The sequence below is a fragment of the Plectrocnemia conspersa genome, unplaced genomic scaffold (genome assembly GCF_051122295.1).
Source record: "Plectrocnemia conspersa isolate PC_06_02 unplaced genomic scaffold, ASM5112229v1 ptg000003l, whole genome shotgun sequence".
Taxonomy (NCBI): Eukaryota; Metazoa; Arthropoda; class Insecta; order Trichoptera; family Polycentropodidae; genus Plectrocnemia; species Plectrocnemia conspersa.
In genome coordinates, this window is record NW_028277167.1 from 28911811 (window position 1) to 28927709 (window position 15899).

Below are 15899 nucleotides of genomic sequence, written 5' to 3' on the forward strand. Positions count from 1 at the left end.
TCTACCTACAATTTGCTTCAAAACTGTATTGTGTAAATCTTTATAATATTCATCACTATCTATTTTATTTTATTTATTTTATTAATTTATTTAGCTTAATAGCTAATCTTTACATCTAACAAATTTAGTAAACATATATAAAAATATATAAAAAATACATAACAGAAAGAAAAAATATACAATAATAAAGACTTAATATTATAATATTTTATTTCTATATGTACGAAGGTGTTTTTTTATTCCATTTATAAAACCCGTTATATTTTTGCTGTTTCGGATTTCTCTTGGAAGACTATTATATAAATTAAAACCTCCGTACATAATTCCCCTAGCCGTACTCGTTTTCTTATACTTAATTATCTTTAAATTTTCTCTATTTCTAGTATTATATTTATGTACATCTTTATTTCTTATTAAATACTTATTAAAATAGTAATTCTATAGGAATAGCTGTCTATATTTTTTTCAATTGATTTAAAAATTTGTAACGTCAATCATCAGTCATCAATTTTTGGGTGTTTATGAAAAAAATTATCAACAATCCTAATTCTTCATTCTTTAATTTTAATTTTAAACTATTTTAATATTTTCACTCGTAATGGAAAATTTATATTATTTAACTTCTCCATTAAGAAAGTAATAATTACTTTAGTAGACATTATCGTCGCATCTTTGCAACTTTGCAGCAAAATGTTTCAAAAAGAATTTCACTAAAGTGAGAACCAATAAAATATTGCTAAGCATAGCAATAATAACTTCATATTATTGTTTTCTAAACCAGAATAAATTTATTTAATTAATTTTGACATATCGCTGGAACATTGTATAAACATCCTAGTTACTAATCAATTTTTTAATCCTAACATAGGTTACCTCTCATATATCATAAAATACGTCAATGACAGTAAAGTGAATGATTAAACATGTGTCTCGTTTTTTAAAGGACTTTGCGTCAGAAATTTTAAATACACTTGGTTAAACTGTTGTTGATGCTATAACATATTTTGAATTTACTCAAACGTCTTTCTATATAATTCGGTATTCAATGAATCTTATATATAATTGTTCTAAGCCGCCGCCGTCACTATATAACTATAATTCATAATTCAATTCTCTACTCTGTAAATCGTATCGCTTTGTATGAACGGTGTGTAACAATACACGTAAACAAAGGAAATATATTTAATTATAATAATAAATAATAATAAAAATTGAATTTGCTCCGATTGATTTTCGAGCTGCCAGTAATGCTTCTGTTGTTTCGACCAATCAAAAATAAGTATTCAAATATTCAAATAGCTTCGACCAATGAAAAATAAGCATTCAAATTCAAATAGACAGTACCCTGACAACACTTTTATTTAATAATAAAATTTTGCTACGCGACAATAATTTTCATTAATTCGTCATTTGACATAATAAAAATTAAATATATACATAATGTGTTGAGGATTAGAAGAATACATTGATTAAACTAGAAAAACAATCATAAAATAATCTTCGTAATGAAATTTTCAAATTTTGAATTCCCGGCGACGGGCTCCGATGCCTAAAAGTGAGTTTTTGCTTTAATAAATAATCGGATTGCAAATTAACTAGGTGTGTTATAACTATGAAAATTAAATATATACATAATGTGTTTAGGATAAGAAGAATACATTGATTAAATTAGATAAACAATCATAAAACAATCTTTGTAATGAAATCTTCAAATTTTGAAATCCCGTCGCCGGGCTCCGAGGCCGAAAAGTGAGTTTTTCTTTTATATTACATAAACATTATCATTGCTTTCCGATTCAATACACATATACGTTAGCTTTTAAAAATTGAAAATAAACCATGTATGATTTAAATGTGAACGTGTAATATATCCTTAGTATGTATGAGGATCGAAAGTTAATGTCGATCAAATCCGCGCTGACGCTATATATATCAGCCAATGGATATCTTATAAATGTGTAGTTTCTTGGATGTTATCTAATAAACGACATTTTACAATGATTATAAATATGTGATTGCATACCTGGAATAATCGATAGCCAAAATATCTAAGAGTGGGTTCTTTTTAATTCCAATGTGGCAAAATATGTACAATTTTTGTTCTGTGCCATCATTCCTCTTTCTGAATAGCCAAATTTAAGATATTCAGTTACATCAAACTTATGTAGTATGTTCTTTATAAAAAGATAATACTTGCTGACAGTGACTTCAACATGAGAAGATTAACTCTTTGTTTATATATACCAATTCTACGTTGTAGCCATATAGGTCATCAAATTGTTCCATCATTGCTTCTGAAAAATAATTAAAAAACAATAAGACTCTTATCAAGAGTAAACATTGAACACATTATTACTACTAATATAATCCATTAATTAAATTTAAACGACAACCGAAGAACAAAATTGATGGATGTACTGTAGAGGATTAAACATGTAGATTGGCATCTCTTCATCTTCTACAAAATTGTCACAATATGTCATATATTAATTGTTTGCCATACGTAAATGTTATTAGATCTATCATTGCTTCTGAAAATTAACTGTAAACGATACTATATAGTGGGTAAAATGTAACTTTTTGTTTACACCAATACGAGATTTTTCATTATTACTAGCATTGTAATATGTTTAATTAACTTCGGTATGTATACCTTTAATTGCCAAATCAACGCTATTTGTCTTTTAATATTAGATCCTGGAAAGTCAATAGTAATTTTGTTAGAATAACCGTGTTATATTATTCATTTATAACTAAACACTTACTGGCACACCCACAATTTATAGTTTTGTCTATAATTTCAAATGCTGCATCACTTGAATCATCTTCAATTGTCACTTCGTAACAAAAGTGCCGCGATTATAACATATTTCGCAGCGGGCACAGCGAGCGCTTGCCAGATGTGACAGAAGAACTGTCAGATATAAGAAAATTTGGGAAGTCCCGCGCTTGAGAACGAACTAAATTGATTATAACGAACGAAATTGATTTTAAAGATTTAAATTGTAAAACATTTATCAAAATATGTATAAAAATCATCAAATTCTAAAAAAAATGTTTTTTAAAATATTTTTTTAGTTTATAGATTTAAAATATAATATAAATAATGTGGATATGTATTAGCTTCTCTATACAGAAAAAAAATGTGTACTTAAATTTTGGCGAACGTTGGCAATTTAAAGTTTTAGTTTTTAGAGAATTTTTAAAACTGCTTGAAAAAATATTTTCAACAAAAAGGGGCAAAGTTTAAAAATAAGTACTATTCATTACCAACCAACTACTAAGCCCACAGTATTGCAAAAATCCCTCTTACTGACGCCATTGAAAGTAAACTACACAAAAATGTATAACACTAATTTAAATATTTTTTGAATTTTAAAGTTTCAGAATAAAATTTCAAGATTTATTCAAAATATTTTTTTCAACACTAAAAATATTTTTTATTTTATTATGGATTTTAAATATTAATAATTTATTATAGATTTTAAATATCTTTAGTTTATTATTAATTTTAAATAATAAGCTATCGCTGAAAACATCCTTATGAAGCTGGATGGCTAGTGTAAAATGAGTGTTTTCAAGCGTTGACGTTTTGGCCACGACGGGTAAGAATATGGGACGCGATCGCGACTCTCTAGGTCATTCTATAATTATAGTGAAGTTTATCATTAAGTATTTAATAATATATGGATATGTAGATATGTAGATTCAATACTATTTAAGGGAATATTTTATTGAATTTATATAAAATTATTTCAAGGATAATCCGCAGAAATGGAATAAAGAAATATTTTCATGCATTAAGACCTAAATCATAATATTATATATCTTTGTTTTCTTATGTCATATTCTCATTGTTATTCTCGCTGTTTTTTCTGTACTTTTCATTGTTTACACACAATTTATTTTAACGTCTTTTGGACGTTTTAAGCTAGTCTGTAGTTAAAAATACTCCTTCAAAACGTTACGCAATCACTGATGTGCAAATACTCGCCATGTCTCAGTTTACACACGACAGTTATCGCAATTAGCCAAAACAAGAGTTTTACGATCCGGACTTTAGATGTTTATCTTGTTACTGATGATTTTTCACTTCGCAGCGTGTCTGTTGGGGATATTACAGTGAAAAGCCTTGAATACATAATTATATGCAACTTATGCCTAAACACGTTCCGTTTCAGGCTAGTCTGCGGTGTGAATTTTCACGGTTAAGTGAATTGATTCACCTTGAAGACGACCGTGGTAGGCACTGCCGAAAGGTTTGCATAATACCATCTGAAAATAATAGATCTTTAGCTTCGGTTTTTGACGAGCTAAGTAATAAATTTTCTCACGGGCTAATTTTTGAAAATACATCAATAAGATAATCAATTAATAACAAAAACCTGCAAAATTTTTTTGAAAAATGTTTTAGTTTTATTAACTGATTTTTATACAATTTTTAGTGCTGATTCTAAAAACTACATCTGTCTTTTTCTATCGCGTAATGTAATATCACAAAAAGACAATAAAATATTTTTAAAATGTCATAATGCTTTAATTTTGACACTTAGTATATACCATAAATCATTGGTCAATTTTTAATATTTCGATTTCATTAAAATTTATAGTATTTCATTAAATAACATGCATTATTCTGGCCAAATTCAAGAGAGAGAAAATGCATCCCTGTCAGAAATACGCAAATATCAAAACTAAAATTGTTAAGAAAGTTTCCAATTTATACAAAAATATATTTACAAGTCTCTATATCAACGTTTACTCTTTTCCTCAAAACTTCATTATTTGTACTTGCTGGGGATCATCCCTTTTTAACATCCAGCAATAATCCGCGATCATGTTTACATTCAGTCTTCTCTGATATCGCATTTCCATTATATTTGTGTCCTAGTGAAATCTTTCACCTTGCTCCACACAAATTTTCGGAAAAGTAGTCTAGATGTGAATAAAGAAAATGTACTTTAAAACTCATGTTTTACAGCCAAAAATCTTGAATTTTCTATATAAACATATCTCAAAAATATACTTGTAGTTTGACTTTTTTTATTTCCAAGAAAGCTGGTTACAAATTAAAATATTTTCCACGCCTTTTTCCTATTTTTTTTCTTTTTTGTATCTATTTTTTTATCCTTCATAAGTTTTTTGATATCTGGTCCAAAAAAAATGCCTTCCTTCAACACTGCCTTTGACAAACTAGGGAATTGCCTTTGACAAACTAGGGTCACTGAGATACTTAAAACATTCTCATTTTTTTGACAAGGCTTTGGCAAATTGTTTCATCAGACTCAGCTTAATGTGAAGCAGTAGAAGTAGAACTATTATTGTCATCGCTGTATGTTTAGGGCATTGTTTCGATATTGTCTAAAATATTGTATAGTGTTTCTGGAGGGGAAGAAACAAGTATTCTAGGTCCATGTGGGACAGGTCGCATTGCTGACGGAATGTTAGGATAAAAAATCTGCTTTTTGTTCTTCAGATTAAAACCTTGCACATTACTAGATCCATTTAAATCTAGATTCATCAATTGTGCATTGGTTTAAAAGGCTTTCAGTGAAAACTTAACTCTTCCCTTCAGAGATAAAAATGAGATTTCATAATATTGTTATATATGGGCTTATACAGAGATCACTCGGCTCGTAGTTTTGGGGGATAATCGCCCCATAGCATATTTTAGAATCGAGCCGGTATGATATGTAATGCCTCGTTGTTGCTTCACTTCATAAAAATATAATTAACACACTCTCTTTAATAGCATTCCGTACCATACGGTCCCTCAAGATACTAATAATATCGATCCTATTTTAAGTTTTCATTTATCTTTACTACAAGTTTACATTGATATTAAGATAAATATTTTGCGATATAGAGGCACTTCACCATATCATTAATAGTTTTTTTTAATAAATTTAATACTTCTTTATACCACACATGCGACAGGTGATAACGGTTATAATGTTATTGGAGAATCTGTCGAGCTGACTCACAAACTGATCAGGAATCCTGACTAGTATGTTGGAATTTCGGCTATCTCGCTTCAAGAACTCGGCACGTGCTTGGGGCCAATGGCTAGAACCATTTTTTTATGGCGAATGATAGTAAAAATATTTTCTATCGACGCGTTTTTTTTTTGTCCGAGTCCAGCGGAAAAATTCAACGTCACCACAGCCAGTGTTATTACGGATGGCCATTTCTAGACCGTGGGCAATGGTTAAATAATATTTCTATCTGTATCAGAAGTGTTACAGTTGTATTTTTAGAAACGCAATAGGCCAACCGCTGGCTGATACCGCTCTTAATTATCATCGACTTAACGCTTTAATTGCTGTCAATTTATCGACCAGCGTCCAATTGCCGACGAGTCAGAGTCAATTTGGGCAATTTGGACATGTTTATAAATAACACGCGCCGTTATCCCTGGGATAACTTGAAAACAATTGGATAACGGGGATCAATGACACAAAGAGGTGTTGTGTTTTAGTGGTTATTCAATATACCCGAAGCTTAACTGTCAAGAAGATAAGGAAGCATTTGTGAATAGGTAGATCCCTAACGATATACAAAATCAAATAATTCTAAAACTCATATATCTAAAAACTTGACTTTAAATGCTTCCAAGTGTATTACACCCAGTTGTAAAAGAATATTAAAATGTTTTTGAAAACAAGAGTGTTAAAAGCAATAAATTTTGCCACAATAAAATGTATGTTATTAATAACATAGTCATAAAAATACTAGAATATATGTAAGTGTGAGACTAATGCTAACTAAGCTAGTGAATATCTTTATAACAAAGTGCGCAATTACGCAACACGACAATACATATTTATATTTGCGACAATGAATGCAAATTTGTAAATATGCAGCCGATCAAAGTGCTATTTTTAGAATCCGATAACAATTTCCGCATATATACGATTACTAATACAACTGTTGGTCACAAGATTTATGAAAAAATCCATGAAAGCGGATGCCGTTAGCGATAAGAGAAAAATAAATCGCAATAAACAGTGTCATTGTATTATTATTATTATCCTAGAAAAAAATAACATACCTTTAAACCTAAAACCGTTTTTGAGAATAATACCTTCTGATTTTTCATTAAAAAAAAATTTCATCAGACTTTTTTTAGGATTTTAATAACAGTTTTAAAAAATAGAATACATTCTTATGGTTATGTAGAATAAACAAATTTAACCTACATTTCATACAGTACAGAAATATTACTGATAAACTTGTGGTTAGTTTGACCTTTTTTACCTACTTGGTTTGCTTTTATAAATATCATGAGAAGAAGGATAGCAGCTATCTGTAATTTTCACTATTATATGTGTATTTGCTAAATATTGTTTACTTATCCAAAATAAACAGCTGCGCGAAAAAAATCAGGTATAGGATTCTAATGCTTATTATTAAGAATGCTATTCTTCGTAGACAATGTTCTAAGCGTAGTTTTGGAAATAATATAGTTTATCTAATATATTTAACAAATAATGGAATCTCTAGCTATTTTCTAAAGGTGAAATGAATATAAGGGATTAACTAACAATTCTATGACAATTTTTCATCAAGTTATGAATTTAAACAGTAACTTTTTTTAACTAGCAATTTTCCATCAAGATATGTATATAGCACTTTTTTGTATTATAATGTATTTTTTTTAATTCTGGTAATTTTGAGTATTAAGTGTCTAAATATTTTAATTGAATATTATGTAGTTTTAATATATTTTTATATTTTATACTTTAATCGTAATTTAGACAACATTTTACGCCTTACAATGACCAATACCTTACTTTTTTTTAAAAAGTATTTATAAATCTTGAAGTTCTGCTTTTAATGATCTCATTAACAGTCGAAATCAGGGGGGAAAACTTCACTCGGAGGAAATGGGAGTTCTACAAAGCAGCATCCTAAGTCTTTATTTTTTTTCATTATTCAATCACGAACTTTTTATGCCACAAAACTGTCAACTTGTAATATATGCGGATGACCTAGAGATACGCGTTTATCGAACATAAAAATAATCGCTAGAAGGCTGGAAAGTGGCTTGTGGAAACTGCACAATTTCTACAGCAAATGGAAAATCAAAATAAACGACGCCAAGACATTTAACTTTTATAGGAATATAAAGAACAAAACTATGCATCTCAGCGTAATTGACAAATACAATCTGTACGACATTTCAAAAATCGAACTGTGCAAGAGGTTTAATGATCTGTTTCCAGATGATTACTTCTGTGACACTTGTAAATCTCAAATGTTCGATTAAATTAAATTTAAAAAAATGATTTTTATTTATAAAACTGTTTTCAACAAGTATTCGGCCTACTCTGATAATCGCAATCTTCACCCCCCCAAAAAGCAAGTATGATCACCCATCGTCTAAAATGTCTCCATTGTTGTGGTCGATTGGCCGCTGAAAAGGTCAATCTGTATCTCGAGGAATCACATAATAATGGCGAGTGCGCACACAAAAGGACTCAACGGAACAATGAGAGAGAGAAAGAGATTTCAAGTGTCAAGGAACCCGATGCAACCAGCAGGGTTGGTGGGAGGTTATCCAATAGCTGGTTTGTCTATTTATAGCCACACAGTGCATGCCAGTGATTTATCAGATCTCTGTCGGACAGAGCGTGCGGCCGAGTCAGCAGTCAGTGACTGACTCAGTCCAACCGAGACCAACTCGGCTGACGTCACGCTCAACTTTGCACCTTTTAGCAATGCGGAAAATGTCACATGACCGAAAATCGACTGGTCAAACTGGTTCGAGGTGTACTTACAAGTGCGCGCCGCTCGACCTTCGGCTCTTCTTCGCCATTTTTTATCATCCATCGTATGCTTTTGCGTCACCCGATGCAAGAAACAGCCGAAACGTTTCGCGAACGCCATCTCTCCATTGGAGCACGGAGTGAACTCTATCTGACCTCGCACCACCACTGCCTTGTGTGAGCACACAAAAATTTATACTATTTATAGAACATGTTGCGTAAATGTTTAAATTGTATAGATAAATATTGCAACGCAGTTATTTTAATGACGAGCACTTCAGTAAACGCGTGATTGGGATCGACAGAGAGAGGAAATGTCGGTGACAACTATTCTTGGACCATAATTATTTTGTTTCTACACCGAATCAACCGACTCCAAAATCAATGTTATGGTAATCGCAACATAATCTAGTTTAACCATATTTTGTATAGTTAATTTAAAATGACAACTGTAATTGTGACACTGAAAACTCAGAAGAGCATTTGTAACACACTATTTTTAAATAAGGATTTTTTTTTCTTAATAAATAAATAAAACTTATTTGAAATTTCATTGTTTAATTATCGAAAACTAAATGTTTTAAAATAAATATTATATCACAGACAAAAAAATGTTCGACAACCTCGTTTATGTACTGTCTAGCGATGACTTACTCAACAATAACAAAAATGCACGACTCATGTCATCGATGTCCTAAACCTCATTATCGGTCGTCCTTATAATACGTCGTTATTCATTATGTACTATAACATTATGAACCAGGAATAAATCTTTTAATACATGGACACATGTATATTAATTAGGGATTGCAATACCGGTATTACCGGTATTGAAACAAAAACTTCCCTTTGGTAGTACCGGTATTAAAAAATGAAATACCGGTAGTACCAAAAATATTTTTACTAGCGTACATCTTATTTGTTAAAAACGATATCTTCGTAGCTTAAAACTACGAAAACGACGATGGCCATATTGCTTGAAAACAAAAGCGTAGAATAAAATGATGATCATATTAGAGGATTAGCCTAAGTAGTTTTATCGGGGTAGGATATCAAGTAGAATAATATTATCCCTTTTAGTCCAAGAGGGCCACACTATTTATGCGAAAATTCCCACCGTCCGATATTTCGCATTTATTTATTTGTATTTCTGTATTTGCGCGACGTGTCAACATAAAAGAAATAAATTTGCTTTATCTCAGGCAAATCTAACAGTACCTAGCAGTTTCGAGTAATTCTCTTATGTAACAAAGAAATAACCGCGCTCTTTTTTATGATAGGGATGACTGGCGAAGTGAAAACAAAAATTGTATACACGATTCTTTTTTCTATTTGTACATTTTTGTCTCCATATTTTGACATATTTTTACATAAATAGTCTACGGAATATGCTTTACTAAACATTGTTGTTAAATATTAGCAATAAGTAACTCTCAATAATTACATTTAAATAAAAAACGTATTTGTCTGTTTTTTCTCTCGGTAATACCAATATTGAAAATTCCGTATTATTGCAATACCTAATATTATTACTGCACTAAGCTTTTATTAAGATGACAAGTCCACCATACGGGTGAAAAACATGGTATTTTTAAAGAGTTTAACAATCATTTTAACTGCAGTGTTTTTATAGAATGCTGAAAAATTATTGTACAACGCATATGCAACAACTGTTTTAAAATATAGTATTTTAGATACATAATATGTGGTCCAAACATCATAGAGGGTAAAGTACGGAGTAAACGATGGCTGGTTAAAAATAAGTTAGTCCGTAATTGGATTGGACTGATCTTTGAGTCCATTAGCTGTTCAGGTGAAACAGCTTGATGAGGTCATCAAGGACATTCGTGAGGGTCATAGAAAACATTAACTCAGTAGACGTCTACGTCCGAACAAGAACAAAGCACCAAAAGATAAATAGATATGAAAGAAAGTATTCTCAGGTCTGTTTCAATATGAAGTTGCATGTTTTTAAATAACGTATGTATAGGTCATACGATCCGTTATTTGCTGATGTACCTAACACTGTAATAATGTTAAAATTTAAACTCAAACTAGGAAGACGCAAAATCACGTATTTCGTGTTGAACCACATCTTAAAAAGTCATAATTATACAGTGAAACATCTACTTACTAGTTACTTGACTTACGGGTATTTTGAGGTACGAGCATTTTTTTTATTTGATTTGACATACAAGTAATGTCTCGACATGCGAGCAAAAAAAGGTTATCATTAATTTAGGTAGTATGTATTTATTTATAATTTGAATAACCGTTAATCCATTTCAATTGAAATGTATTATAGCATTTCAATTCATTTCAATGTGGAAAATTGATTTGACATACGAGTAATTTGAGTTGCAAGTTCCATCACGGAACGAATTAAAGCCAAGGCACCACTGTATAAAAGAGAGTTTATTTTTCAAGAATAGTTCACCATAATTTTTACCCGATTCTCACTTATTTAACAGAAATGATTATTAAAAAGCCTGCAATAAATAATACTATATATTCACTTCGAAATAACAAACATGTATAACACAAAATCTTTTTTATTGTAAACAGTAAGTAGAGCAGCGAGTCTCGACAAAGTTTCATTGATCACACTGCAACTCAAGAGTTAAAATTCAGTTTGTTAGTGTCTTTAAAGCTCAAAAATCCTTTTGGCAAAAGCCACAAGAATTAGGTAGATTTCTTTACAAAAGCATTTTTAATTTTATTTTTTTATATTATTTTAATATCTAGTACCTAAAAAAATTTTTTAACCACTTAAAATTTTTTCTGCGATTTTTTTATTTTAAATTCTATTTTAACGTGTGTTTACTTCTTTATTTTGTAAGGGTCTCAACTACGATAAGTACCGTTGAAAAAAATACTTTTTATTTGGCAAGGATGCGCGATAGACAGTAAGTTATACACTGCAAATTACACTATTGTTATTTTACCCTCTGGATATTAATTGCCATAATGTCCATCTGGGCCGTTTCTATTTTCATGGGTGAGATGCAATTGACGCATAACACTCCTCATTTTCACTCGTCAGAGCTATCTTGAATCAGCATTATAAAATGTGTGACATTTAGTCACAGAGAAGAGACGACATGAAGTCACAGCAGCAAATGCTAATCAAAAAACGAGACATATCAGCAGATCATCCTGCACTATCACGACATATCCCAGCTGCTCCACGAAATCACAGCCGACAATAAAACAGCTCGACACGCCCGCAAAGATTCTAAGACTCCACCGCCTGATAGCGGCATCTACATTTTTCTGGCGTCAAAAACTGAAAGTGGTGACCCCGACGTGATTCAACACTTGAAAACTTTTTAACATATATAACATACTACATAATTCATATTCTGCCAGGAACTAGATTTTTACCCAACTCGCAGCCATCTCATAAAAATTGTATAACTATTTGAATTAAAATACTTTAAACCATTCTCTAAGCCGTTTACAAATTTAAACTGAAAGCTGAAAATAATTACTGAGACTTTAGATCGAAAACTTTTATTCAAACAGGACCCAAATATGTTATCAAATTTTAGACTTGAAATGTCCAAATATGAATATCGCTAGAATTTCACTATAAATTCATGTATTTTTATTTGCTAGTTAATGTAGAAAAGTTATTTCGTTCATAATATTTAAAAATATATATTACAACCTTTGTAGAGGAAATCAAATATAAATTGCTCATTTTCCTCTTCTTTACTTATTTTAAATTTTATATCAGCGGTAATAAATCACAATCTCTGACGACAATATGCTATTCCTAGTCTGAGATACCTTTACCTTTCTGAATTGACATTTCTCTCCAGTATTCGAAAGCATTGGAAGCGAGTGAAAGTAAAACCTATTGAAAGTAAACAAGCAGTTACCTTGACTCAAAGGACTATTGATAATAAATTATCAAATAGCAATTTTCGAAAACTATAGAGCTCCAAGTTTAGATGAAAAGCCTATTTATCAATGATATATGTAATAAAAAAGAAGTAATTATATCTCATCGTATTAATAAGTAATTAAGAAGAGCTTGCAAAAATAAATATGCCTATCTTATTAATGCACCTGTCCCTATCTACGCTATACATAGAGCAAATCCATCGGTGGCACTCGGTAAAATCTTCCAAGGCCCGAGGCTTCTTCTAACTCCATCATCAATGACGTAGCCCACCTCCGCCTTGTATAAATTGTAATCTCGCGGTCAGACTCGCGTATGCTCTAACGACCGCTTCTAAAAATAGCCACTCGCCAATAACTGGCTATGCAGGTGGGTGTCGTGAGATAAATATTTGTACAGGTACTTCTTCTTATATGTACGCACAGGTACCGGGCACCTGGCGCCCCAAACTCTTTATCCTACTTGCCCTTCGCGACCGGTTTTGAGGCAATCTTTATTTTTACACTCTTCTCCACCTTCGTCTCATTCTTCTTCTTCTTCTTCGTGCTCATCGAAATGCCAAATTGTATATCATTTCGATGACTAATCATATATTTATTGGCGAAGGCGACCTTCCTTCCTGGCTCTGGGTTCTTTTTTTATCGCCTTAACTGTTTATCGAAACGTGGTATGGGTTAAATGTTACAGGTGACGTGTTTTCCGTTAGGTGTAACTTTATCCCTGTTTTAATTTTCTTTTAACTCAAAGGACGAACGAATTTCTAATTAAAAAGTACGTATATAAAAAAGCATGTTAAAGTAGAAGGTCGAGAAAAAGTTTTTTTCACAAAAAAATGGGGGGCCGATTTATTTGGTAAAAAACTATACGGCACTCTGGAAACACTGACGTGGCGGCGGCGAGAGCAACAGCTTCCTTTGGTGAGGTGCCGCCGGTCGTTATTAAACGACCGGCGGCACCTCGTCCGCCGATCTCATTCATTACATTCAATAACTATGTATCTAAATATTAATACTTAAAATATATGTTTAGTTATATTTTTATGATATACAATGATTAACTATAATATATATATATATATATATATATATATATATATATATATATATATATATATATATATATATATATATATATATATATATATTTATTCTATACAGATAAGTTGTGCTTAAAACTATAAATTGTTTTGGAAGAAAAACTAATAAATTTTGGCAAAAAATTGTCAGCTCAAGTATATGTATATACCAAAATTTAGAAACGCCTCTAATAGATGTTGACCAATCAGCGCTTCTTAAACCGCTCTGGTTGATATAACAATTTTTTTACAGAACAAATTGCCATTCCTAAAAATATTTATATTGATTAAAAGTATTGAGAATTACGATATGCTCATGATCAGATCACAAGTGTGTGTCCAGTTGCTGGGAAGTGTTTTCAGTGCCGTGACTTTGATCACGTAATCCTTTTTTGGGCTAAAAATAAACTCGAATTGTAAAGATCTTCTCACGCAGTGTTTCTAAATTGAAGTTGGAAGAGCGCACGAGATAGGAAAGATTCCATTTTTTAATTTAAAGATAGGTGTGACTGATTGGTCAATAAAGGTGGCTTACATGTGTGACACATATTTTCTTGTCTCTTTAGGTCGCTCGAATATCCATTTGTAACATGGTGATCTAGAAAATGAACTTAGGTCAGTTTTTAACTGAATTTTATATTTAATGAGGTAAGTTTATTATTATTGAAAATATGATTACATTATTATTATTACAGGAAAATATGATTAAAACCATAATTGCTTAAGTAAAGCTTTTTAAGCACAAAAAATTGTACAGGTTTTTAATTTTAAAACAATATGAGATACGTTTAAGGAAAAAATGAATGGTAATATTTTTTAAGTACATGATTAACTACTTGTATATACATAAATGTTGAAGCAGTATTTCTTAATTTGTAATATTTTTTTAAAAATAAAGCTACGCTACAAAAAGCATATAATCAAAGTGGACAAGATTTCTAAAGCTTTATTCAGGGACGCAAAATTTTTAATGTATTTTTTTACTTAAGAAAAAAACATTAAATTTGTATTAAAAAAAGTGTATTAAATAATTATTTATGTACTGAAGTCAAGTACTTTAACATAACAAATGCTATTTGACCGCGCAGTGGAAAATTTTGATTTTTAATTAAAAATTAAAATGCTTCGATTTATTTTATTCGCACAGTGATATGTTTCAAAATACTAATAATATCGTGCATTAAAAATAAATAAATAAATCAAAAAATACATGATAATTTGGAGTCCAATCGATAAAAATAAATATTTTCTTTTAAACAAATTACTGTAACTTTAACAAAATAAAACAAGAATTACAAAATTTCCTCATAAAATATTTTAATAAAATTACAGAGACAATTTGGACGCGCAGTTTTTTCTATTTGCAATTGTTTTTTAACTGTTCTTAAGCTATGGCCTTCATATTGCAGTCGCAATAATGTTTTTACGAAAATTATCATAACTTAGAAACTAAAAAAATATTGTATAATAGTGTATTTTTATAATTAAATTTATATATTATATACATATACACATATATATACATGTAGACTGTTTGTTTAATAGTTCATAAACTACATAGATACATATGTTTGAAAACCATCTAAAAATAACTTATATTAATAAATTATAATATGATGTTAAGTCTTGGAACTAGGTTGAAAGTTTTTTTGCAAATGACAAAAAAAAATATTATTAAAATGTAAAAAGATATATTTCATATTTTGTTTCGAATGGCGCATATAAGCGTTCCCCGGCGTTCAAGCATAATTATTATATTAAAAATCATGGGTTTAAATCTCACATTAATATTGATAATTAAAAGGCAGATCAATCGATTAAAGCCATGTTTTTAATTTCATCCGTATATAACGAAATGATTTATTTAAGAGGAGATTTATGCTAATTATAATAATGTAATTATTATTAACCCTTTGGAGTCCTTTGTCCACACGTATTGGACATCTGTTTTTTACTGGCAGCTCTGAACATTTTTTCTCAAACTATTGAAAATTATATCTTAAAAGTAATACTATTATAAATGAAATAATTAATAAAAATAATAAATTAAATAAATTGAACGTTTTTTAAATATTTCATCTATTATATAAATATATCTATATAATATAACAAAAGAATAAATTAATAAAACAATTATTATAAATTATAA

At 30.1% G+C, this 15899-nt stretch overlaps 1 protein-coding gene and 1 long non-coding RNA gene across 3 annotated transcripts in view; one reads left to right on the plus strand and one right to left on the minus strand.

The window, feature by feature from the left end:
• LOC148237181 (receptor-type guanylate cyclase Gyc76C-like) overlaps positions 1-15899 on the minus strand; it is a 93853-nt gene that overhangs the window by 53032 nt on the left and 24922 nt on the right. The window lies entirely within an intron of this gene.
• On the plus strand, positions 8810-9154 carry LOC148237182 (uncharacterized). The gene is made up of 2 exons (XR_015809160.1): positions 8810-8945; positions 9008-9154. It is a non-coding gene; the product is annotated as an uncharacterized LOC148237182 (long non-coding RNA).